The sequence below is a fragment of the Ovis canadensis genome, chromosome 21 (assembly GCF_042477335.2).
Source record: "Ovis canadensis isolate MfBH-ARS-UI-01 breed Bighorn chromosome 21, ARS-UI_OviCan_v2, whole genome shotgun sequence".
In the NCBI taxonomy this organism is placed as follows: domain Eukaryota; kingdom Metazoa; phylum Chordata; class Mammalia; order Artiodactyla; family Bovidae; genus Ovis; species Ovis canadensis.
The window spans coordinates 64103197-64128461 of NC_091265.1; the positions used below are offsets into that span (position 1 = coordinate 64103197).

The 25265-nt window shown below is 59.3% G+C and overlaps 1 protein-coding gene across 6 annotated transcripts in view; it reads right to left on the bottom strand.

Annotated features, from left to right (window-relative positions):
• Positions 1-25265, bottom strand: part of SHANK2 (SH3 and multiple ankyrin repeat domains 2) — a 554755-nt gene that overhangs the window by 321697 nt on the left and 207793 nt on the right. The gene's annotated exons all lie outside the window — the stretch shown is intronic.

Consider the following 25265-nt stretch of genomic DNA (forward strand, 5'->3'; position numbering starts at 1 on the left):
AAGTGTGGGTGGCAAGGCAAAGCCCCCTGGCAGCAACCCCGGGTCAGTCCAGCTCCAGGAGCCGTCTCCGTGCCCAGCTGGGAGCGGGCACCACGGCAGCCAAGCCCCACCCCTGGCCAACCCACCCAGAGAGGGGACGGGACTCGGGTCACCTGCTGCACCCGTGGACCCTCTGCAGGGCGGCGGGGCACAGGCCACACTCAGTCACACTTCCACAGGAGGTCGGAAGCACATCTGAGACCCATCGCTGGAAACCGTGCGCTGGAGGTCCTAATTACCATCCAAGCAGCGCGGCAGTCTGGGGCCTGGACCCGCCGTCCCAGAACACCGCATGCTTCCGGTGGCCCGTCTCGGGGAAACGACAGCCGTCTGGCCCTGGCTGTGCGCATCGCGGGCTCACCTGCTTGCCACCGACTTCATTACGAGCGATAATTAAAAACGCCCGCCCTGCTCCCGCCTCCTCCCCCATCCACCCTGGTCTCGTGACGAAAGAGGCAGAGGAAAGCTCTGAGCCCAGGAGACTGGCGGCTTCTTCTTGGCTGAGAAGTCAGCCTGGCCACTGAAAGCTCCGGGGTCAGGAGTTTGGAAACCCGATGGCTCGGACCCCCCCCAGTCATGGATGACGGCAGGACCTCTCTGCCCTCCACAGTCCCGGCTCAGGTCCCATCCTCACAACGATCCCAACAGCCTGTGGATGGTGGCCCTTCAGTCAGGCCATGTTCCTTTCAGGTCCAACTGAGCCCAGAGTCCCTCAAACGCAGCTCCAACCAGGGCACTGCTTCAAAAATCACCCAGGCCTCCTGCTGCCTGGCCCCACCCACCCACCTGCCTGTTGCTCCTCCCCCCATTCACTCACAGTGCTATCTATCCTCCATGGGTCTCTGGACGAGGGGACAGCGTCGCCCAGCATCACCCCCCTGTATGAGTGAGCCCCGCCCTGCAGCTGGGGACACCCCAGAACACTGAGGGGACAGTAACAGATGCTGAGCCCTGCAGTGGGTCAGGCACATTTCTAGCATTTATGCACATACTGACCCTCATGGGAACCTGGGGGGACGTGTGAATCCCAACCCCTGTACCGCACCATCCCACAGGGGGGTCCCAGGTACTCGGCACCTCCTGAAGCAGAAGTCCCCACCGCCTGGGTCCCCACTGCCCTCCTCTACATACAGAAGCTCAGCGGGCCCTGACCCTCGCCCCCTATGACCACCAGGACAGGACCTGGCAGTGGACACTGTGGCTGGCCCTTGGACGACCCTCAGAACACGCAGCCCAGTGGGACCCAGTGCCCTTCTCCTGCTGGCTTCTCTTTCTGCCCCCCAAAGGGTCTGAGCAGGGCCACACACGTGTCACACAGACTGATGGGCAGAGATCTTGGGAATCATGTTTGTGGACCAGGTCAAAGCTTGGCTGGGAAAGCAAGGGTGGAGCCACGTGCAGAGAACATGCTGGGCTCTGCCCAGCCCAGCCTCCCGCTGGTCCAGGGCCCAGGGCTTGTGAGGAGGCTCTTTGGGCATGAACAGTGGTGGGAAAATAGGAGTGCAGGAACTCCTGGGTTCAATTCTTGGCCCCCAAGCTCACAGCAGACAGTGGGTGAAGATAAACTGGCCACCCTTGAAGGCAGGAGAGCTACCTTCTGCATACAGGGCGCGGCCTCAACCTTGAGCAGAGGGCCTGGCAGATGCAGCCACAAGCTCAGAGTGGGTGTGGGATGAATGGATGGATGGGTGGATGGATGAGAGGAAAACAGGGAAGCATGAGGGAGGGGAAGAAGAAAGGAAGGGGAGATGGATGGATGAGCCGATGATGGGAAAAGGAGGAAGGAGAGCAGGAGGACAGATGAGTAGGTGGACGGACAGATGAATGAATGGGTGGGTGGATGAATGGGTGGATGGATGGACGGATGAGGGACGGATGAGGATGGATAGGCAGATGGACGGGTGAACACAGAGGGATAGATGAGTGGGTGGGGGGGGGTGGGTGGGGGGTGGGGGATGGGTGGATGGATGGATGGATGAATGGTATATGGGTGTGTGGGCTGAATGGATGCTTGGAAGAGTGAATGAGTTCATGGGCGGGTAAACAGATGCATGGATAAATGGAGGGACGGGTGGGCAGGTGGATGAATGGATGAGCGGGTGGGAGGGTGAGTGCTTTAAAAATTACAGTATTATTTATGTCAGGCTCTATGCTACACCTTTAACAGGGGCTGCGGATAGGAGATCCAAGGCCAAATCCAACAGATTCATTCTAGTAAGTCACTAATACATACAAATTGAGACGTTCCATGCACAAAGCCTGTGCTTCTGAACACACCCGTACAACTAGAGGACATGGTGGCATCCCGCCACGCTCCTGCACGGCACCCACCAGCCGGAGCCGGGCACCGGTGATCACCCCCGAAAGGGGTGAGCTCGCTGGGTCCTCACTAGGCCTCCGCAACTTGCAGCATCAGGAAGAGAGGGAAAGACTCTCTACTTCCACGTCTCTCTCAAAAGACGGAAAAACAAACCCAGAACAGCTGTGTGTGCAGAGGAACACTGCCCTCCGCCTGACCGGCTTCCCCCGTCCCCGCTGTTGGCAAGCGTGCCTTCGGCCCTACAACGAGGCACCTGATTCCTGCTTTCTCGAATCACTGTTACCAGAAGCTTAGAAAATCCACGCAGTAAGCCGCCGGCAGAGCTGGGGTTCAGACACAGCCGCGTCTGTCTCTCTGTGCCCGGAACCTCTAGCGCTACTTTGCCTGTTGTCCTCGGTCTCCCCGGGGGCCTCTGGCCACCCAGCACCTTCACTGGCGGGTGATCAGGGGTCCTGCACGCCCCCCGCCCAAGGCCCCCAGCACTGCCATCCATGCCGGGGCCCAGTGCGTGCTGCCCAGGGTGGCATGGAGCACCACGGGGAGACCTGAGCCCGGGGTGTCGGGACTCCCAGGAGGAGTCGTGAGGCATGGCGGCCTCCACACGTGGCAGAGGTGAGCCACAGTGACGTGCTTCCCTGGAGAGACACCGGAACCCCATTCACGGCGGGCTCCGAGCTCTGTGAGTTCACCTGAAGGTTGGACAGAGGTGGCACTGGGGGGGGCATGTCCACAGGCTGGTGCTGCGTGACCATGGCCAGTGATTGCAGGGGTCCCCAGACCAGACCGTGGCTGGTCAGGGGATGTCTGCAGCCCCGCCGGCCCCGTCTCCGCATCTAGAAAGTGTGGACTGTCAGGGCGGGTGGCAAGACGCCGGGGGGAGGGGGAATTATTCAAATCAGAGCACACCCGTGACCTGTGCTTCTCAGCTTTCATCCCAGCCCAACTGTGCCGGGAGCTAAAATTAGGGTGTGGCTTGTACCCGGCCTGTCGAGAGACAGAGAGAGAGAGCGCGCGAGAGCAGGTGCCGGTACTGCTCAGAAGACACCCGGAGCATCTACTCCCTGTCCCCTGCTCGGGACGCGTTTCAAATGCAGCCATCAGAATTCAGTGCCACATTCACAGGAAAAAGAATCGGCAGCCTGGGACACGGAATTTGCACAGTGCTGTGGGGTCGGGCTGCCTCTTCATCTAATCCTTAGCGTGCCACGTCGGGTGGGCAGAGGCAGCGGGGACTTGGGTCTGGAACGACACACGTGCCTCTGCAAACTGCCAAGCCCGTTGCTTCCTCCAGCCTCTGCCATCCGCCCAGGTGTCACCCTGCGCACCCCACCCTAGGCGGCCAGGCAGACTCCCAACCTGCTCCATCTCCTGGGACGCAGCAGCCTCCGGACACGGACCCTGCTTCCCTCGCCTCCCCAAAGGCCGAATGTCCACAGAGCAGCCCATGGGCTCTTTGTGAAAATACAAATCGGGGTGACTCCTTCACCAAAACCCCTCCAAGGTTTCTAGTCAGGTTTAGAATGAAACCCAGACCACTGATTTTGGACCAGGAGGCCCTGAGGACCCAGCTCCAGTGTCCCACCTCTCCCCTAGGACTGTGGACCCCTGCCCCACTCAAACACACACGCCTGGCTCCCCGAGGTGCTCAGGCCAGCCCAAGTCAGCTCTTTCCCACCACGGTGCTGGCAAAAGCTGTTTTCAGCAATGTGGGACCGTGTGTCTCTGCACGGCTGACTCCTCCCTCCAAACCGCATCCAGCCTACACGGCGCCCTCCGTAAAGCCCTCCGTGAGGATTCTGTTTGAACAGGGGGCAGTCTTCTCTGTCTGTGACTTCCAGCTGTGCTTGCCCTCAGCGTAGCACAGTCAACAGAACTTAGTACCGACTGCTCTGTGTCAGCAGATGAAGAGATGGATGGGTGGTTAGGAGGGTGGATGGGTGAGCGGATGGAGAGAGACAGGAGAGTGGGCAGGTGGATGGACAAAAGCATACGATGAATAATCACCACCCCTTACGTGGAGTCAAGCTAAAGTAGAGAGGGACATGAAATCATGTATTTCTAGTTTTAGAAAGGTGTTGACGTTGAGACAAGATTGTGGCTGCTAATTCTCCTCTGTGACGATGAAGCAGCGCCTACTGTGTGTGGGAGTGTGGGGTGCTTGGCCAGGTTCTTTAGTTGCTAAATCCTTTTGTATTTCACTCCACCCCTATCGGAACTTTGGGCAGAAGCTGTGTTCTAGCCCAGTTATACCAGGTTAAACCATCAACAGTATCTCTTTCCTTTCTTCTTCCCTCCATCCATGTTCTCATCCACCTTCCCATCCACGTACCCACTCATCCACCCATCCAGCTACACATCTGTCCATCTAATTACCCGCCCACCCACCCATCCTTCACTCAACCAGCAAATACTGAATGAGCCCCTACTGTGCGCCAGGCACTGTGTCAAGCACTCAGGATGCAGTCATGGATGATACATCCGTCAAGGCGGGTATTATCTAGTGAGGGGAGGTGAAAGCCAGTGAGAAGACGGGCACGCGAACCATTCCCTGCGTTCAGACAGCTCACTTCTCGGGGAGGCCGAGCGCAGCTCAGACAAGCCTCTGCCCCAGGACCCAGGAGATGACACAGCCGGCGCTGCTCACCCTGCGGGCCTCCCCGAGGACAGCGCGGGCCCTCTGGGCTCCACATGCTCAGGGGAGGGGCCGATGTGCGGAGTCCCCACGCCCTGCAAGTCTGAGGTGGCAACCCCGCCAGGCATCTCGGTCGGACCCCGGGGAGTACGTCCTGCCTCTCCCCCGTGAGTTTCAAGCCTGCCCTTGGAGCGCCGTGTATCACAGCAAGCCCTGCTACGGAGCCTCTGTTTCCACCTGGAAGTAAATAGGTCCCAAATCTACTAACGGTTTTACTCCTCCAAACATCCTTTTAAAATGGGTCGTGAGGACTAATGCTTTAAAAATACCACAAAACAAGGTCTGGGAAGGCTCCGACGCCTCAAAAGTATATCAAGATAGAAATTTATATGTTTTCCTACATCAACAGCATCAAAACGGGCTCTGAAATGAGGCAGAATAATTGGGCCCTCTGACTGTGAAAAAATTCCCAGCCCAACCCGCACCTGAACGCACCTTAGAATGTATGATTCCATCAAAATGCTCATCAGAAGTCTTATTTGGTGGAAAATAGGTTTTAGAATTGGTGTTAAAATCCCACTCCTGGGAGTAATTGCCCTGAACTGGCCTCTTTGACAACAGTTAACTCTCCCTTGCTCAGAACCAGGAGTCTCTGTCTTTGAATTTCTAGCCGGGAGCAAACCCAGCACCCCGCAGGCATCGCTGCAGGGGCCATGACCCGTGACAAGCCAGAGGGCGCAGACCCCAGGCCGAAAGGGCCTGCAAGCGGCAGCGTGCTTCCGTTCATCATGGAGAACCCAGCTGAGGACCGACTTATGCCAGAGGGTCAGGGCAGGGAGCAAGCCAGCCGTGGCCCCGTCCTGAGAATCAGATCACGAAAAAGCAAGAACAAACGAGTGATCTAACCTGGAGGAGAACCGCAGGGTGGGCAGGCAGCCTCCATCGCATAGCGCAGGGCAGCTCCCGAGTCAGATGACGGGGCCTGGGGGCAGAAGGGACCTGGGCCGGGGCTGCCTGGCCCCAAGGACCCTCTGGGTCCACAAAGATGATGCCCAAGGTTCTCGCCCTGAAACTTTAATCACCAGATAAAACTCCTGGGGGCATCGGTCAGGGGGCCTCTCCTTGGGGGTCCCAGCCCTCGAGTGGCTCCCCCAGCAGCCGCTCTGGCATCTCTCTGCCCCTTGCCCAGCAGTTACCGTGGGAGGGGTCCCCACGGGCGATGCGGTCCCTGCCTTGTGTGAAGTCCCCGCGCGGCCCGTGTCCTGGAGCGGACTCCGAGGCACAAGACACAAGGGAGCCGCCCGGGTCTACAGCCTCTCGGCCAAACACGGGCACCAACCGCAGACGGCATAGCCAGGCTGTGCGCTCCCTGCCAACGGGGAAGCAGGAGCAGGCGAGAACTCGGGGCCACGGTGCTGTGCTTCCCTCTGGCACCAGAGTGGGGAGATGGTTTAGGAAGACCTGAGACACGGGAGAAGGGACAGAGAGAGGAGCCTAGACCCACCTCTGTGAGAAGCGGGTGATTAGCATTCCGGGGCCAACGCGATGGAAACGCAAACCAGCGGGCAGATAAGACCCGGGAACACCCAGGGCTGACATTTGGCTACGAAGAGTTCCAAGTGTTACCCCGCGCTGGATTTTCAGGAAGTGACAATCACGGTTTGCTGCCGACCTCGGCTGGTTTGAGGATTCGAGGGCAGCGACCTCCAAGGAGGGACGATGAAAGCAAAAGTCTTACTTCCCTGGTGGTCCTGGGGTTAAGAATCTGCCTGTCAATGCAGGGGACTCGGGGTTCGATCCCTGGTCCAGGAAGACTCCACATGCCTTGGGGCAACTAAGCTGCTGCATCACAAGTACTGAAGCCCAAGCACCCCGGAGCCTCTGCTCTGCAGCAAGAAAAGCCCTGCTCGCTGCAGCTGGAGAAAATCCACGCGCGGCCACGAAGACCGAGAGCAGCCAAAAAGGCATCACCAGGAGCTGAGCAAGAACGTCTTAGCAGTTCATGAAAGGAGGCGGGAGCCAACCACCCAACCAGCCCACTGCGGGTCCCTCTGGGTGCGGGTTTTCCTGGGTCTGCCTGGTCACCACCGACACCCGAGCTTCTGCAGAAAGGAGACCGTGCAGCACGAAGACCCCGGGTCACTCCCAGCAGCGTGGGCAGTTCTGGCCAGGGAAGCACCAGGTGGGCACGAGGCTCCTAACCGCCCATTCTTGCCAACGGCCACCGAACGCCACCACGTTCTGGTGGACATGCAGGGATGCGGCTGGTGGATTTCCGTGGGCCAGCGATGGCTCGCCCTCCTTCCCACCTCCCCCCCACCTGGATGCCACATCGACGGCGTGTCTGTCACCACTTGGCTCTATCCATGTCAACTCTGGGCGAGCACTTGGGTGGGACTGCCAGCTGGACCTCCACCTTCCCATGCTAATTATGCGGATTCAGCAGCCCGCAGACATTGGATGGCATGATGAGAACACACACAGGCCGCGTGACAGGAAGACCGCTCCTCCTTACTGTCAACTGCGTGGCCAAGAGCCTGGAGGAGAGATGGGTGCTCGCCTGCCCAGGGTCAGGGTGACTCACTGACACGGGCCCCGATCCCGCAGCTGTGCGACCTGCTCTCAGGCAAGCCTGGGCTCCCCCGACACCCTCCAGGGGGAGTCAAGCCAGGCCGTGTCAACTCTCAGGACCCAGTCTCTCGATCTGTGAAGTGGGGCTTATACTTCGATGATGAGCTCCTCCAACACCACCGCTGCAAGCCAGGCAGGGCTCTGACAACTCGAACCACCCAAGGGGGCTGGTAGCTGTTTATCCCCAAGACACAGAGGAGACAACCGTGGCGCCGGCAGAATAACTTGTCCAAAGTCACACAGCCCCCAGGGGGCAGAGTTGAGATGCAGACGGACAAGATGGGCTCCAGAGTCCGTGCTGATAGCTCGAGAGTCCAGCTGCGCTGTGTCCACGCCTGGTTGCGGGGAGCACCCACCCTCCTCATCCAGGAGGAGGACCACCTCTTGGGAACTGCCTGTTCCGGGCCTGGGGCATCACTGCAGGCCATGGGCGAGGCAGACAGTCCTGGACATGGGGGGCCTCCTTCTCATCCTTAGCAGGTCTCTTCTACTCAGCCGCCTGATTCCCACCCAAAGTGCCAGTGTCCTGGGACCGGGGGTTGGGGCTCCCAGAGGCAGAGGCCGTGTCCAGGTGGGCACCGTGTGTTACTGGCTGAACCCCCTGAAATTCATCTGTTTAAGCTCTATACCTGATACCTACAACTGTGACTACTTGGAGGTGTCACACCCTTAATGGGGTGGTTAGGGTAAATTATGAGGTCATACTGGTGGGCGTGAACCCCACAGGACTGGGGTCCTTATAGAAAGAGGTCAGAACACAGACACACTCAGAGGGACGACCCTGGAGGACATGGGGAGGAGACAGCTGTCCACATGCCCCAGAGCGAGGCCTCAGGAGGGACCGGCCCCGCCTGGATGCCAGATTCCAGCCTCCAGGACCGGGAGGGATAAATCCCGTTGTCTGAGCTGTAGGGTGGCCTCTGGAGCTGATCGGTACACCACAGAAACCCAGGGTCTGGGCCAGCCCTGGACTCACAGGAAGGGCGGGGACCACGCCCCCAGGCACAGACGGAGGGAATGTGCCACCCTGCGGTAACGAGACCTGTCGGGACCCACAACTTCCCATGTCTCACCTAGGGGGTGGGAGTGAAGCTTCTAGACCAGGCTCACTCTGTGAGGGGCCAAGCAAGCTCCCTGTAGACCTGTGGACCCAGCTGCCTCTCCCACCTGGATGCCCACGGCATCCGCTCCCAGCCAGGCTCCAGGGCACAGAGCTCCTGAGGGTGTCGGGTGTGCCGCCCGCCCTGAATTCAGGGCTCAGTGACTGCTGGATGCCCAAGTCGTTGTCTTGGACGTGAGGTGAGCAGGGCATCGGGCTGCCAAGTGATGGGAGCTCCCCTCGGAGCTCCGCCGCTGCTGCAGGGGGGTCGCCTGTTACCTCCAGAGGTTTGTATCCCACTCCTCTGCTGAACGTCCCTGGGCCCCTTCCTCCAGGAAACCCCCACACGTGATGCATGCTGAGTCCTGGGTCTGACATTGTTGTCCCCCTCCCCAAATTTGTGTCCCCCCAGAACCTGCAACGGGACCTTATCTGGAAACTGGGTCTTGGCTGCTCTAATTAGTTGAGATGCGGTATGACACTGTGATTGGTGTCCTAACAGGAAGAGGATGCCCGGGGCACCACGGAGGGGATTTTAGGTCAAGCGGAACCGCAGGATCTGAGTGCTGGAAGTGTGTTCAGCCTGCAGGGCTCGGCAGCAAAGGGGGATGGAAGCAGAGCCGAGGCCACCAGTAGCCGCTGCCAGGGTCCCGGTGACAGAAAAACAGGCCCAAAGCAACGGGAGGCGAGGGGGCAGATTCGGGAGATATTTAGAGGGAAGGTGGACAGGAGCCCAGTGGACTGGATGAGCCGTGAGGACGAATCTGGGGCGGGCACGGTGCCTGCTCCCGGTGCCCTAACTGAGACGGCAACACGAGGAGGAGGGGCTGCTGGCCGGGGAGACGGTGCGTCTGTTTTCTCGGGCTGCGGGGACAAAGCCACACAGACTGGGACTTAAGCAACAGGCGTATCGTCCCAGCGGGCTTCCCTGGTGGCTCAGGTGGTAGAGAATCCACCTGCGAGTTCCATCCGTGGGTGGGGAAGATGCCCTGGAGAAGCCAGAGGCCAATCGCCCGCCCCGCCCGTCCCGCCCAGTGTTCTTGCCTGGAGAATCCCATGGGCAGAGGAGCCTGGCGGGTCACAGTCCATGGGGTCGCAAAGAGCTGGACACGACTAAGCAACTCACACACACATCGTCTCAGTCCTGGAAGCGGGAAGTCCGAAGTGTTAGCGGGGGGTTCCCTCGGGGGCTGTGGGGGTGGGGGCAGGAAATCTCTTCCCTGCTGTTGCTGGAGACTTCCGGGTCACCTTTGGGGATCTTTGGCACCTACTGAATTGGCCAAAAAGTTCGTTTGGGTTTTTGACCCCTTCCAATGGAAAAACTGGAATGAATATTTTGGACAACCCAATAGAGGCATCACCTCAACCTCGGCCTCCGTCTTCACAGGCTGCTCTGCCTGTGTGCAAGCCTGTCTCCACAGTGATATGGACATCGGTCCTCCGGGGCTGGGGCCCACCTTAACAGGCTAAGTTAATCACCTCTGTAAACACCCGATTTTCAAAGAAGGCCACTTTCTGAGGCACGGGGCGTCAGGACCTTAACATGAAACACAGTTCAGCCCCTTACAGATGGCAGCCTGGGGTCGAGGGGCCCGGCTACCTGGTGGGTGGGTCCCACAGGGGTCAGGGGACAGCTCTGCAGCCCCAGGCACAGAGGGTCGGGGCACTAGGGAGGGACCGGGGGCAGACCGAGGATGCAGCCTCCATGGGCCAAGCTGCTCATACGAAGGCCACGAGGACCCCAGACCCTGATGATCCTCTAACCCATCTGCCAAACCAGCCAGGCGAAAAAGAGGAAACAGACGCCTGAAGCAATAAAAATGACAGTGTCTCCAGTGGGAAGAGAGGAAACCTAAACCCAGCAGAGGGGGCCACACCCAGCCCCCTGGGGCCCCTTTGGGGTTTAACGGGAAACTGTAGACACGTGGGGCAGGAGGGGCTGAGGGTATGCAGGGAGAGAGGCAAGGTCCTTGTCCGACCTTGACGGAGAGAGAGTCTGAAGGCCTCTGCGATTTCCATGTAAGACTTCTTTTAATATTTAAAGCAAAGACGACCCCATCCTCGGAGGCAACACCATCTTGAAAGGATCCATTGAAACCCTTAAAAGGTAGACCCAAGAACACTTGTTCATTCAGCAAATACAGATTCAGGGTGCCGTGGCTGAGGAGCGCGGGGTGGGCGTGTGTGGGTATTTTCCAGTTGCTGGCTTTGTCATGATGACGTGGCCCATATGCTGTCTGTTACGCGGCACCCCTGGTGGGCCTGGGCCGAGTCCCATCATCAGTCACAGGCGGGCTCCTGCAGGGGGTGGATGGATGGATCGTCACCCTAAGTAGGGTAAATAAAGGCTATAAATAGCCTCAAATCAGTTCAGGTCAAGTTTGACTGCCGATGAGGCAGGAACAAAGCTCTCACTTCTGAGATCCTTTTTCGGATGAAGGGTGTGGATCCTGCGTCTTCTGACAGCCGTGCCGCGGGCCAGCAGGGAGCTCGGGCTGTGGAATGGAGAGCGGGGTGTGGGAGCAGAGACACCCTACCCTAGAGGTCCCTGCTCCCACCCTGAAGCTTGCGGAGGAGCATTAACAGCAGAAAGGGAAGGAAACCACATGAGTGAAGAGGAAACACGAGTGGGAGAGGCAGCGAGCTGAGGGCTCGGGGTGGGAGGACAAGCACTCTCCAGGAAGGGCCCAGCAGGAACGCCGAGGGCTACACAGATGCCCTGCACGCACCGCAGTCTTGGTGCACAGGGGCCATGGGGAAGGGTGACCAGTCCCTGGGCCACGTGCAGACCAACCCTCTGGCATGTCCTCCAAGCCCCAGACACCACCTGATTCCTCCTCACTCCTTGCAGGGCCAATTCAAACTGAATTGTAGCCATTTTCATTCCATCACTGTCTTAAGTGTCATGCGTGGGCTCCTCTGCCTGGTGTTGAAATCTGGGGCCACACTCGAGCCGGCAAAGTGTGGGAATCTCTTGGCTCAGGAAGGGAACCCATGATACCCCAAAGAACCCGTCTCCTTGGGGCAGGCCGAGCACACCTCTGCTGTTCATCCCCTCTGCACGGTCACTCACCGCACTCACCATCCTCCACTCAGCCCCAAACATCAGAAAGACTGAAGACACTCACGGACACCGCCAGAAAGGGGAGGCGGCAGACGGTCCCTCAAGTCCGTCTGGTACCTCGGCCCCCAAGGAAAGCAAAACCTGCAGTTTGGAACCATGCTATTCACAGGCTAATAGCGCCTGGTTCCCCAAACAAAGAGCCGTTGCCATGACGACCATAGCATCCCAGAGCTCAGGGGCTATTCTGAGACGCTGAGCCGCGAGCTCTACCTTCACAGGCATCTGATGGGATTGGCTCCAGCAGTGTCAACGCTCTGCAGAGAGACCCCTGAGCAGCCGGAAGGGGGAAGTCTTCCAGCGGCCGACACTCACAAAGCCCCTCAGGAGTGGTCTGTGCTCACGAGACAAACGGACGCAGCTGCACCAGACACGGAGTGAGCGAAGTAAGAAAACGGAAACGGCAGATTTCAGGCCGGAAGTGGGCAGGATCCCTGACCCTTCAGCCAATGGCTCGGGGCAGGTGGGAGATGCTGCAGACATCCAAGGCTAATTCACGAGAGACGCTGAGCGGGACCACCCGGGAGCTGGCCCTTCTTCAGCGTCACTGCCAGGACCCCGACGGAGGGCAGTGCCCACGGAGCCACCATCACCCCTCGCGCGCACCGTTCTCCCCAACTTTTTGCCAGTTCACAGAAAACTTTGCTCTTGTCCACGAACGCCTCACAGGATCAGGACACTAACGGGTGACGTCAAGAGGACGAAATTGGGTCTGTTCCCAGCATCCGAAACCTGTGACCAGCCAGATGGACAAACTGTCCTCCCCGGCACCGGATGGTCCATGACAGAAACACGTGTGACTGGAAGGATGGCAGGGTCTGGGGAGGGGAGTTGGGAGGCGGGGCTTCAGCACAAGGCCTGCTTGTGGTGGAATGAAGAAAATCGACGTCTAAACATCTCCCCCGACGTTTATCGGGAACCCACGCTGTCCCAGGCCCTGCAGGCAAAAGACACTCGTGACCTTGCTGCCAACCACAGGCATCCCCAGCTCTGAGCGACGGTGGTGCAATTCTACCGAAGCAGCTCAGCTGAGCAAGTGTTTAGAGGCAAGACTTCCCCTCTCGGGGCCACGGGCCTGGCCACCCCAAAGCTCTGACCACCGCTCAGCCTGTTCCATCCGAACACTGACAAAGACCCTTACCCCCAGGAGTTGGAGAGTTCCAGAAGGACTCAACAGTCCTTCACACCGGCTTTGGTGCTGTCTAGGATCTGTCCACCTGGCAGAGGGGCACAGATGCCAACAATTGGAATCCCAGCACGGCTCCACAGGAAATGAGTGAAGACTATCACCTGCTCCCCACCCCCACCCCAAGCCCTTGGCCACACAATTCTGTCATAACCCTTCCTCATCGCTATTTTATCATCTGTTCTGGGCACTGAAAAGGATCTTAATAGAGTTGTAACATGCGTGCGTGCTGAGTCTCTAGGTCGTGTCCAACTCTTTGTGACCCCATGGACTGCAGCCCACCAGGCTCCTCTGGTGGGAGAAACATGTGGATCAGGGATTCATGGGGTTCTCCATGCCATTTCCTCCTCCAGGGGATCTTCCCAACTCAGGGATTGAACCCCAGTCTCTTGCATTTCCTGCAACGGCAGGTGGATTCTTTACCACTAAGTCACCTAAATTTGCAATGAAACGAGCAAAGCACAGTGTTCTGAGCACTTTCTTCCCCTTCTGAGGCACATTCATGTCGAATTTGTCTTCCACTTGGTGGAAAAATCTACAAGAAAGCTGGGCCCATGATGGACAAGGGGTAGAGGGGGGAGACCTGGGCTGGACCCTGACCTCACCCCGGCTGACAAGCGATGGAGCGATCTGGACCGGATTTCTCCAGGAACCACCCACTGTGCCCAGCAGCGCGTGTCAGCGGCCTTTCTCTGGCGTAGCACCCTTCCCCGACCCCGCTGGCTGCAGGATGGCCACAGAACCTACGGCTGGCTGCTGGCCAGCGATGAGTGAAGGTGCCACAGTTTAAGACAAGGGCTGGTCCTGCCCCCAGCCCGGGTCCAGCCACATCCTGCCCCCGCTGCTCCCCAGGCCACAGAATCTGTCCTGCCTTCCCTTTCCAGCCCCCTGTGGGCATCCCTAGAAGACGCTTTCTGGGGCTACTTATGGTCCTTTTCCTGGAAACACCCCCACCTGGGTGGCCTCCTTGGTCAGCGCAGCCTGATGGCCCCGGAGATGAGTGGAAATTGGAGTCTGTTTTGTGTCTGGACCTGGATGACTAAGGGCCTGACACTCATCACCCACAAGCCAAGACGGGATGACTTTTCTCTTCTTCGGCCTCATTTTTGCCCACCTGCTGCTCCCTCAGCTCCTCAACGTGTCCCTTCTAGCTTGGCTAAAATTGACACGTCTTCTGTGCCCACATGGATGGCTTCTTCCTTCTCAAAAACCACCTTAGCACTTTTCCACTCAGGCTCATTAAACCCAGAATAGAAACCTTCTCTGCATTCAGCTGAATTCCACCCCACATAGTCTTCCAAACCCTCCGCCTGCGTATGAGGCTCAAATGCTTGCAAAGCCCCAAGGAACTTCAAGAAAAGACGCTTGGTTCTATCTATTTGAATCCAGGCCTAGTCATGAGTCCCGGGCACAGCCATGGTGCAGAGAGGAGATGGCGCTCACGTCTGCAGAGGCTGCTGAGATGGAAGAAACGCTCGGGGCTCCCCCAGGATCTCGGGGACGAGTCCAGATAGAACCCACGTCCTTCTGGCACTTGGCCTAATGCTTTTTTCTGGTCCCCCTACACAGCCGCCTTCACACCTTCACGACAAAGAAACTTCCCGCGCCTATTTCCTGACATAGTTGAGATGGACATGCTCCAGGTGGTTCTAAGCAACGAAGTCCAAAAATTCCAGGCTGCGCGTATTTCCCTAAAGGCCACATGGGGCTTTGCCAGGCTCGCTGAGAATGGATGGGTCCTTAAAAGCAGGACCCGGGGGTGGGGACCCCCTCTGCGGGCATCAGGACACTGGCCCGACTCGGGCCTTGTCTGGGGTCCTGTCGTCCCTCCCAGGCTTGGTGAGTCAGGGACCCCGTGATGAAAGAATGTGTGAGAGGTCAGGGTGGAGCGGAGCCCCAGTGGGACCCCGCACTCTCGCCATGGTGGCAGAGGGAGGTTCCAGGGCTTGAGGTTCGCCAGATGTCTGGGAAGCTGCCGCCCACTGCGCGCCTGCGTGCTCGCCACCTGCTCTGTTGCCAGTCAGCAACTATGTGCCCGGCAGCTCTGCAGGGACAAGTGAGGTCCCAGGAGCTGTGGGCAGGGACTCCCCATCCAAGCCAGGGGTCCGTGCACCCCGACTTCTGGGAAACAAGCTTCTACTCTGAATGGGCTTCCGAGGTAGCTGGAGACATTTAAGAATCCACTTGCAACGCAAGAGACCCAGGTTCGATCCCTGGGTCGGGAAGATGCCCTGGAGGAGGGCATGGCAACCCACTCCAGTATTCTTGTCTGGAGAATTCCATGGGCAGCTACAGTCCATGGGGTGGCAAAGAGTGGACACGACTGAGCGACTAACACTTACTGAACGCTGAAGGAGAAGGTGGGGGGCACCTGCTGGGAGACCCCCAGGGAAGGCGGAGGTGACCCGTGGAGGCGGCTGGGTGCTGCTGGAAAGCTCGCGGCTTGGACAGAGGGTGGCGAGTGGACGGGCAGCCGCTGTCTGATGTGCGTGGAAGGGCCTGGAAGGGCAGGCCTACGTACGGGGGGCACGGAGGAATTTCACCGGGAGGAGGACGGGTCTTCTTAGGGAGGCCTGGGGGTGTGGGGCCAGGGCAGCACGAGAGCCCTGATCTGGCTGGTCCGTCCACCCCACGGGGGGGCCCCGAGTGGGGTGAAATGACTCAGTGCCCAGGGCCGTGGACTGAGCAGCCTCCTGAGCGCCCTATTCCCTGGAATTGCAGGTTCTCATCCCCAGAAGGTGGGGCCACCTGGTGGGGTCCCACTGCTTCCTATGGGGAAGGGGGCTTCCTGTTCCCCCACTCAGGCTGGGCCCACGACCTCCCCGGCCGGCCTGCATTCCGGAGGCGTTTACACAGGCTCCTTCATATGGAAGTTCGGGCTTCCCTGGGGTCACCAACTGTCACCCCTCAGGGGACAATTACTTCCCCAAACACCTTGACCTTCCAAGCTCTCATCACGAAGACGGGGCAGGGAGTGCACAAATCTTAAGATGGGGGCGCCTCCCCTAGGAGCCTGGCCTCTCCTCCTCCCAGGAGGCCCTGCCAGACTTTCTCTCCGGACATGGAGATCGAGGGTGGGCAGGGACTCCCAGAACCTGGTCTCCTTCCGATGTACTGGTCCCTTTGTCCATGACACAGATGCACCTAACTCATCAGGGCTAATGGGGGGGGGGTCTGGAAACCAGCCCCAGAGGGACACCCTGAGATCAGGGTTGGGGGACAGGTCAGCCGGCCTGGAGGAGGTGGGGGGGGGAGAGGAGGAGAAGCGGCTGCTTCCCTAGGAAGAGGCGGGGAGCCCCAGGGATGGGGAGGTGGGAAGCTGGTGAGCCCAGGCTAAGGCCACTCATTCAGTGCATCTTGGAGCAGCCGGGAAACTGGTTTTCCTGCATAAAATGGCTCAGATAAAGACACCAGGCCGGAAGTGGCCAGGGATGGGAGGCTGCTCTCCTTGGAAGGTTCCATGGCCACCAGCAGGCTCTGGGATGGGACCTGACGACCTGGTGTCATCAGGAGACACGACAACAGGGGCCAGGGCAACTGGGCTGTGGTATGCCGAGGAGCGTGGGCCTGGCCCGCAGAACCCAGACGTGCCGGTAAAGTCAACCAAGAGCACGGGCCAGGGGCCGAGGGTGAGGGTGCCCTCGGGGGCCCCCGGAAGGGGCAGCTTGTCCTCAGGGAAGAGCGCCTCTGCGCCCGGCTTTGGGGAGCCGCCTGCCAACCCCACAGGAGGCAGGACTGCAGGGGCACAGCAATGCAGGAGCGGGGGCAGGGTCCAGGAACTGAAGGGGCGAGGAGAGAGACGCACAAAGGCTGGAGGGCAGCGCCGTGGTGGGTAAGGAATGGCCCAGTCCAAACCCCAGCTCCCCGCAACCCGGACATGGAACTCGCGTCTGTGCCTGAGGCCTCACTCTCCTCACCTGTAAAATGGGGACAGCACCACCTCCCTGGCAGGGATCGCCCAAAAGCACAGAGTGTGGTCCAGGCACGAAAGGGCAGTGAAACGGCACGGCTTCTGCCGTTCAGATCCAGACAGCCTGCGGCCGCCTCCTCCAGGGAGCCGTCCCGACTTTACAGCCCATTACGACCCCACGGCCCCCTGGATGCCGACCCCAGCCCCTCCCTACTCCCTCCCACAGGCCCAGACGTTCCCCATCTTTAAGGGAACTGGCCACCAAAAGTCCGGTCCTCCAGCTGGGACACATAGTTCTGGCCCTGACCCTGTCTGGAGCCTGGGCCAGGGCGTCTACCTGGAGGGCAGTCACAGCGGGAGAAGAATGATGTGCGGGGAGAAAAGCCCAGAGGACCGGTGGCAGGGAGCGGGCAGGGAGCAGGCAGGGAGCGGGCAGGGAGCGGGCAGGGAGCGGCGGGGCAGCAGGAAGCAGGTAAGAGACTCAGCCTGGGCCCCAGGCACGCTTCCTCCTCTCTGGGACCCGCATCCAGGGCAGAGCTGCGGAAGGAGGAGAGGATGGGCCTGGCGGGGCTGGGCTGGGCCCCAGGGCAGATCGGAAAATGGCGAAGGGTCCCAGGCGGCAGGAGGCGGGCGAGCACGGACTCGCCACCATCCGTCCAGCCGTCACGCACCTCGCCCTCGGGAATGGCATCTGTGCTGTCCACTCCCTGCATCCCGGCATCCCCGTGACGGGCAGAGGGCCCTGGATGGGGACCCCAGGTCACGGGGTCAGAGGCAGGCCCTCGGGTTAGAGATCCCCTGGCTGGAGAACAGCCATCCCAGGTGTGTGGAGGGGCTGCGGGGTGGAGGACCAGACCTGGGGGGCGGAGGGGTGCTCACAGGCACTTGGGGTGGAGAGCAGCCCAGCAGCGAGAAGGCAGGGGCAAGGCGGCCTGCGGTCAGGCGCTGCCCCCGACCTGTGCCAGGACCACCCCCTGAACACCGCAGCTGTGGTTCCCACATGGGCTGGCGTCCACCCCTGCAGGGGGCCTTGGGGGCTATGTCCTTAGTTGGGAGGTGGGGGGTTTACTTGTCACAGGGAGTGGTCAAGGGCCAGACTCCTTAAATGTCCAGCTGTCATGGGACAGCTGGATGAATTATGAATGATCACCAGACATTCGTGTAGACACGGAGCATAAACCATACCCCCCACACCAACTCACAGATATAGATCCTTCCACACAGGTACCTGCTGAATTTTTCCCAAAACGCAAACGCCGTGTATGAAACAGCCTATGTGGCATTTGGTTCAGAACTTTGCTAAGCGGAGCTCATGGTGCCAGGAAACCGCAGGGGCTGGCAGGGCCCACCCTGGGGGTGTCCCAGCTGCCCAGGGTGGGGTGGGGGGCTCTGGGATTTGAGGGCGAGTGCGCTCGGAGGGGGCCGGCCCCCGCGCCCACACTGGGCCCTCCCGCGTGGGAAGCTCTCAGAGATACGCAAGTCACTGCCTGCTCGTCCCGCTCCGCTTCTCGTTCCTGGACAGTCAGAATGCTGTGCTGATCTTAAAAAATTCCGCGCGTGTTAGGTTATCTGTGAATCTCACTGGAGGACTGTGAAGGTGGGGCTGCACCATGAAGGCTGTCAAAGGTGCCGGGGCCTCGGGGGCCTTGGGAGCCAGGGCTCAGGGCTGGGCTCACCTTGAATGCAGTCTCGCAGAGACTGTGGTTGAGGCTGTGGAAGACGGGGGGACTGGGGGACTGCCATTTTTCCTCATGGGACAGAGCAGGGGAGAGGTCTTCCCCAGGGGCCCACGTGGCTTGGAACTGGGAAGCAGAGAGCCCGGAAACACTCAGGTTTGGGGACCTGTTCAACGCAGATGGCAAGAAGCAGTAGATGCATGCGGGTCACTGGGCGGCTCCTCCAGGCACCTCTGGTGGGATAGGCGCTCCAGCGGCCGCTCTTGTCCCCTGCACGGGGGACACCGCCCTGGGGGACACGTCCCCAAGCTGGGCCTGCCCTCAGAAGCGTTGCCAGGCCGTGTGCATGGGAACAGGTGCCTTGGGAGGCCCAGGGGAGCCTCGGGGCAGGACACCAGCAGTGTGTGACATTTATACGCACACTAGGCACAGGAGGTCAAGACCATATGGCCGCGGCTGCACCCTCTCGAGACTGAGACAAGCGTCCCCAGAAGGCCAGTGATCACAGCGTCTGGGACAGACCGAGGCCACCGTGCATCCTGAGCAGACGCTCACCGGCCGTCGGCCACCCGTGAAAACCCCATTCCCGACGGAACACAGGAGCGACCGGTGCGCAGGGTCACTAGCGGGCAGCAGCTACCTCCCAGGACTGGGGGATAAACTCACACAGCTGATGGCAAGAGTGGGGGAGGGGAGCCGCAGCCGCGGGCGCATGACCGCAGCCCGGCGGAGGAGGACCGCGGAGACCCCGGCGGCGGACAGGACTCGGCACGCAGGGAGCCACGCGCCCGCGGGCGGACAGGGAGCCAGCGCGGGCGGCCAGCACGCGCGCCACAGCTCCCCCGGCCCCGGGAGGGAGGCCACGCTTAGCAGCATGAGCCGTGACGGCTGACGGCGGGCTGCTCACATCCGCTCAGCGGCCGCGTCTGCTGGGGCTCCATCACACCTCCTCCCCTCAGCAACGTGCTCTGAAAATATTCTCTGGGAATGTGGGCTGCAGCTGTGATGGCTGCACCGTCCAGGGGGACAGACCAGCCCGGGGAAGCCTCGCTCCTCACTCTCAGGAGGGGGGCACACGGCAGCGCTGACCCCAAACGAGCCGATCTGATGAGATGAAGCAGGTTAGAATGCTGGGTTTTCCCAGGACCTGCTGGCTCTCCGTGCAAACAAAGGATGCTGTGTTTACTTAACACCATTGTCTGCGTCTCATGGTAAGTGGCACATTTTACAGTCCGAATGCCTGGAAACCTGACTACTTCTTTCAAATCGGATCTATTTTATTTCACAGCAGGTGACAGCTACCAAACAGGTTTTTTTTTTTTTTTTCCTTCAAAGCATCATGGCTCCGTATCAGCATAGATTTTACATTCTCATACATAAACACACAGACACACACACACCCAAAATAATACATTAACAAATCTGTTTGAAAACACCACCCTCTCTTCATCATCTATACATATCTAAAGCGTAATTACACAGACACTCGGTCTCGAAACCTAGCAACAGTATCCAAGCGATCCTCGGGCGGCTCATCAGACACCCAAACTCACACACCAGCTCAATGGGCTTCATTTAAAAAAAAAAAAAACCCAGAACCTCTCACTTCTCTCCCCCATAGCTGCGGAAGGACAAGATATAGGAAGACAAACCTTGTTCCGCTGAAGAAGAACAACCCATGTCATTTAATCCATCTGACAGTGCATGTCCCCATAGAGCCAGGCAAAAACAAAAATAACAAAGGTGGCGAAAAAAAAAAAATAGGTTATCTCAGTCCAAAGCTTATCAGCTTGCAACACGCTTAATCTTTGCATGACTATTTCGGACTCGAGCTCCCCAGCTCCCCGACAGCCTTGCTTTCGGGGACCTCCATCCTACAGAAGCCATCGCAAACGCCCGATGGCAAAAGCTTTTAAGACCTGCTGGGCTCATGGGCTCAGCCGCAGCTCAGCTGTGGATCACAACAGGCAGGATTAACTTTGGTATTCACGGTCGCGTTTAAACCATCACTTTCTCCGAGTGGGCAAATAAAACCACCCAATGGAGGTCACAATTAATTTTTTAAAAGAGGGAGGGAGTTGTTTTTTTTAAGAAAAAAAAAAAAGAAAGAAAGAAAAAAACGGAAGCACTGCACCGGTGGGCAGCAACCTGCACGCGGGCCGGGTTGTGAACAGAGCGCTTCACGACAAGATGCACTCTCGCTTTTAAAGGGATAGCGTGGCATCCACTCGGCGAGCCCGATCCACTTCCGGATCCCGCAGACCTCGGAGGCCCATTCATCAGCTCACTGTAACCAGACAGGTTTAGTATCCCCCCCCTCAGGGCCACGTCAGAGCCGCTGAAGGACCCTGATTTCTCAGCGGGGCACTTTCGTGTCTAGAAAACAGAGGCTCCGTGGCTTGAGGTGGGGAGAATACTTGAGCTGTTCAAGGGACTTTTTCAGGAAGGCATCTCACTGGGCTATAAGCAGAAAGTCAGCAACATTGTAATGGACTCATTCTGAAGAGTCAAAATCAACCTCATGCCCAGCTTGGAATCCAGGGATCCTTCCACCATGCTTTATCTTCAAAAATGCAACCCAACACCATGGAGGCAATGCTGAGTCTTACCATCATCTCTTCTGAGTTCAGGATCCTGACAGGTGGAGCTGGGTCCCCCAAAACACTGCCCCAGCCCCCACTGAGCCCCACTAAATGTCTGACAACCCCGGCAGCAAGCACCATGGGCTCGTCTTGGCAGAGTAAAGAGCCCAAAGCCTCAGATGCAGGACCTGAGACCCCGCTCTCCTGTACGCCTTCTCCACTATGGTGTAGCTCAGAAGTCAACATTTGCTGAGGATCCTAAAGTAGAAAGGAGGCCCCTGCCCACCCCTCCCCAGCACCCCTACCATGATTTCCAAGGCTGTGGCAAATGGTCCCTGAGCTCCCCCTGCAATCATACCAGACGCCCACCACCCAAGAGTCTGGGGCAGAAAAAAGGTCACCCCAACTGAGATAGACAGACAGCACCCCCACAGGTCACAGAGGAGGTGGGGTCCCGGAGATAAGACCCTCACAGAAACTGGAATGGGAAAGCCACGTAGCCACAGACCTTCACACATGACCCACCGGAGACCCCCAATCTCACACGGCCCCAGAGTGACCTGCTGTGGGCTGAAACACTGCCCCCACTCCCCACACGACCCACTTGCCCCGTGTTCCCTACTCAGACCACGCTTGGGGAGATCAGGGCATTACGCTCCGGCAAACACACCCAACCCAGCACGGATGTACCGACGGGGCTCGACTCTTTGATTGCAACTCCAGGTGCTGCGAGGCCACGATTTTACACTGAGAAGAGACAGCGGGGCTGAAGGTGGAGTGGGCACACTGGCAGAGGGAGGGTCGCGCACTCAGCTGACATGTACCAAGGCCCCACTGTGGACCAGGCTTCCCCGGCGGCTCAGTGCTGAAGAGCTGGCCTGCAATGCAGGAGGCTTGCAGGACACACAGGTTCCATGGCTGGATCGGGAAGATCCCCGCGAGGAGGAAATGGCAAGCCACATTAACATTCTTGCCTGGGAAGTCCCAAGGACAGAGGAGCCTGGCAGGCTACAGTCCATGGGGTCGCAAAGAGTCGGGCACGACTGACCGACTGAACAACAACTGAGTCAGCACCGTGAGTGACCTCCGTGGGCTGATGGCAGCCCTGGATCCTGTGTCAGGCAGGGAGCAGTCCAGAGGGACAGTCAGCACCGTGAGTGACCTCCGTGGGCTGATGGCAGCCCTGGATCCTGTGTCAGGCAGGGAGCAGTCCAGAGGGACAGTCAGCACCGTGAGTGACCTCCGTGGGCTGATGGCAGCCCTGGATCCTGTGTCAGGCAGGGAGCAGTCCAGAGGGACAGTCAGCACCGTGAGTGACCTCCGTGGGCTGATGGCAGCCCTGGATCCTGTGTGTGTGTGCACACTTAGACACTCAGTTGTGTCCAGCTCTTTTGTGACCTCATGAACTGTAGCCCACCAGGCTCCTCTGTCCATGGAATTTCCTAGGCAAGAATACTGGTGTGGGTTGCCAGGTCCTTCTCCAAGGGATCTCGACCCAGGGGTTGAACCCGAGTCTCCTGCGTTGGCAGGGGGTGGTCCTTACTGCTGAGCCACCTGGAAGCCCCTGCGGTGTCTGTGCCCCAGTCCTAATCCTACTGCTTCTGACGACCCCTCTGCAGCCCCCAGGCCCAGCCTCAAGCCGTCTCCCAAGCGTCCTCCTCCTCCGCCCACCCCTGCCCTCTCAGCCCGTCTGGGGAGCAGAGTTCAGCGGGCAGATACTCAGCTCTAGTGAGCACAGAGCCCTGAACCGGGACCAGGAGAGCAGAGAGCTTCCTGCAGGGCCATCCTGCTATCAGCGGTCTGGACCCAGGAACCCTCTTCCCCCCCTCTCCTTCCCTCCACCCACTCGTCCAGCCCTGGTGCCAACAGCAGCCTGTGTGAAGACCCGAGCTCCCCGGCCCAGCCTGCACTGCTGCCTGAAGCTCTCGAGTGTGGTCCCGTTTTTCTGGGTGCACAGGGAGATGGGGAGCCTGGTGGTGAAGAGCCCAGAGCCCCCCAGAGTCAGATGGGCCTGGTTTCAAAGCCTGGCTCGGCCCATCACTCTGGGACGTGGTTCTGGGGGAGTCCAGCCTGGGAGATGCCCCGGGACCCTGCCCACGCCCCCTGGCTCTCAGCGGGACCCCACAGGCACGGCACCACCCAGAGGAGGGTCCTCCCTGCACAGAGGAAGCCTGAACCAACAGGAACTTGAGGCGGTGGGTAAACACTGAGGTCGCCTCACCCTAGGGTGAGACAAGACGACGGACGCCCCGGGGTCCCAACAATACCCGGCTGCAGCACCTGCTCACTAAGGCCCCGGGTTGCCTCCTGTCTGCCCGGACTGACTCTGTGTCCCGCTGCTGCTGTCTGGCACCCCCTCCATGGCAAACCACCCCTCACATCCTTGCCCCAAGGTCTGCTTCTGGGCAATCCCGACCCAAATACCATGTGTCCTACATCAAATCCGCCCTCGGTCACACAGAGACAGTGACACGGCCCTGGAGATGCTGGGCACGCAGGCTCGGCAAGGGTCGGATGTCTGCCTGGGGTTATCCATCCACCCAGAGGCAGGGGCTGCAGACCCCCACAGAGGACTTAACGAGACCCACTCGGGGCACAGGACAGGGCCAGACCCTCCCCGCCACGCACCCAGTATCCGGCCCCACCGGTAACAAGGGCAGATGGAAAGCTGGGGTGGCCGCGGGGCACAGAGCAAATAACAAGTGCAAAGCTAGAGGTTCAGTTCACGGGATGCTGAATTGAGATCTCAGGATGGATTTACCACGAGGCCGAGAACGAACGCCCCGAGTGACGTCTGCACCCGTGAAGCACCTGCAGCCTCTCTGCAAGGCCTTCGACAGAACCCACTTACATGGCACAGTTTGCTGGTTCCCAGTCAGAGACGCTGAGTCAGACGACTCAGAGGAAAGAAGGAGTCTTTTTCCGCGCACCCCCACTCCTTGGAGATGCTGAAAGGACCCAGCGCTGGAGCACAGGTTTCCTGTACTAACATTTCCCTTTAGGTCACACCGGGGAAAGGCCCGGGCGCAGGTAACAGAGAGAATGGGCTGATGGTAAACGCCACCCCACATTCTCCCTGAGCCCCGGGTGTCTACACAGGTGCAGCAGGAAGGCCTCTAACCTCGCTCCCCGCAGCCGAGCCATGGACGTCTGACGCGCCTGCGGTGACCATCCCATCTCTTGACAGGGCAAGCCCTCACAGTTTATAGAAATCATTGACTGGAGGGGGTGAACGGTAGTTAAGGTATGTTCACCCAACAAACAGATATTCTTCTTATACTAAGAAAATATATTTGTAGAGAGGCGTTTACATCCCAGATAAGGAATGGGAGAGACAAGCCAGAAACCTCCTCGATCTGGGTTTTAAAATAGGCACTTGCTGAGTTCGTGCCTGGGGCGAGGAGGGGAGTGAATCTGTATGGCCAGGCTGGGGGTCAGCAGGCAGAGTCTCTAGTTTCTGCTGTCTCCCTCCCGATAGCCAGCAGAAGCCCCTTCATGCCTCCCTGGCTCAGGGGAGATCAGGACGGTAGCCCCAAGTTTGCCACCATTGCAGGAACTCAGAGGTCCTAGATCCCTGGGACCACTAACCACCCTGGGGTCCTGGGCGGGGCCTGCACACCTCCTCCTGGTGGTCTGCCCCGCTCGACAAGAGTTCCAATTCCCTTCACGGCAACCAGTATTTCTGTACCGCTGTCTCGTGTCAGGGGGTGGTGGGAGGAGAAGAGCTGGGAGGGCTCAGTTCATCCTCTAGAGTGCTTTGCAGACATGAACTCATCCATCTGCATAATGTGCTTAGGGAGACGCTGACGCGGCCCTGCAGGAGGCCCGGATCACAGAGCAATTAGGAGGTCCAGCCCCGGCTCGCGGGAAGACCCGCATCAACATCGGGCGCAGGAGGCCCCGATGCTCGGCACAGGGGACCGGATGAGGCATCCGGCTCGTCATCCTTGCGTGATTCTCGAGGCAGCTGGGCGCCCGCCAGACACTCGACACGGGAAAGACCAGCCAGCCAGGCGCGCGGGATCGCTCGCGCCCCCAGCGCCCAATATGGGGGTAGCGATCCATGCAA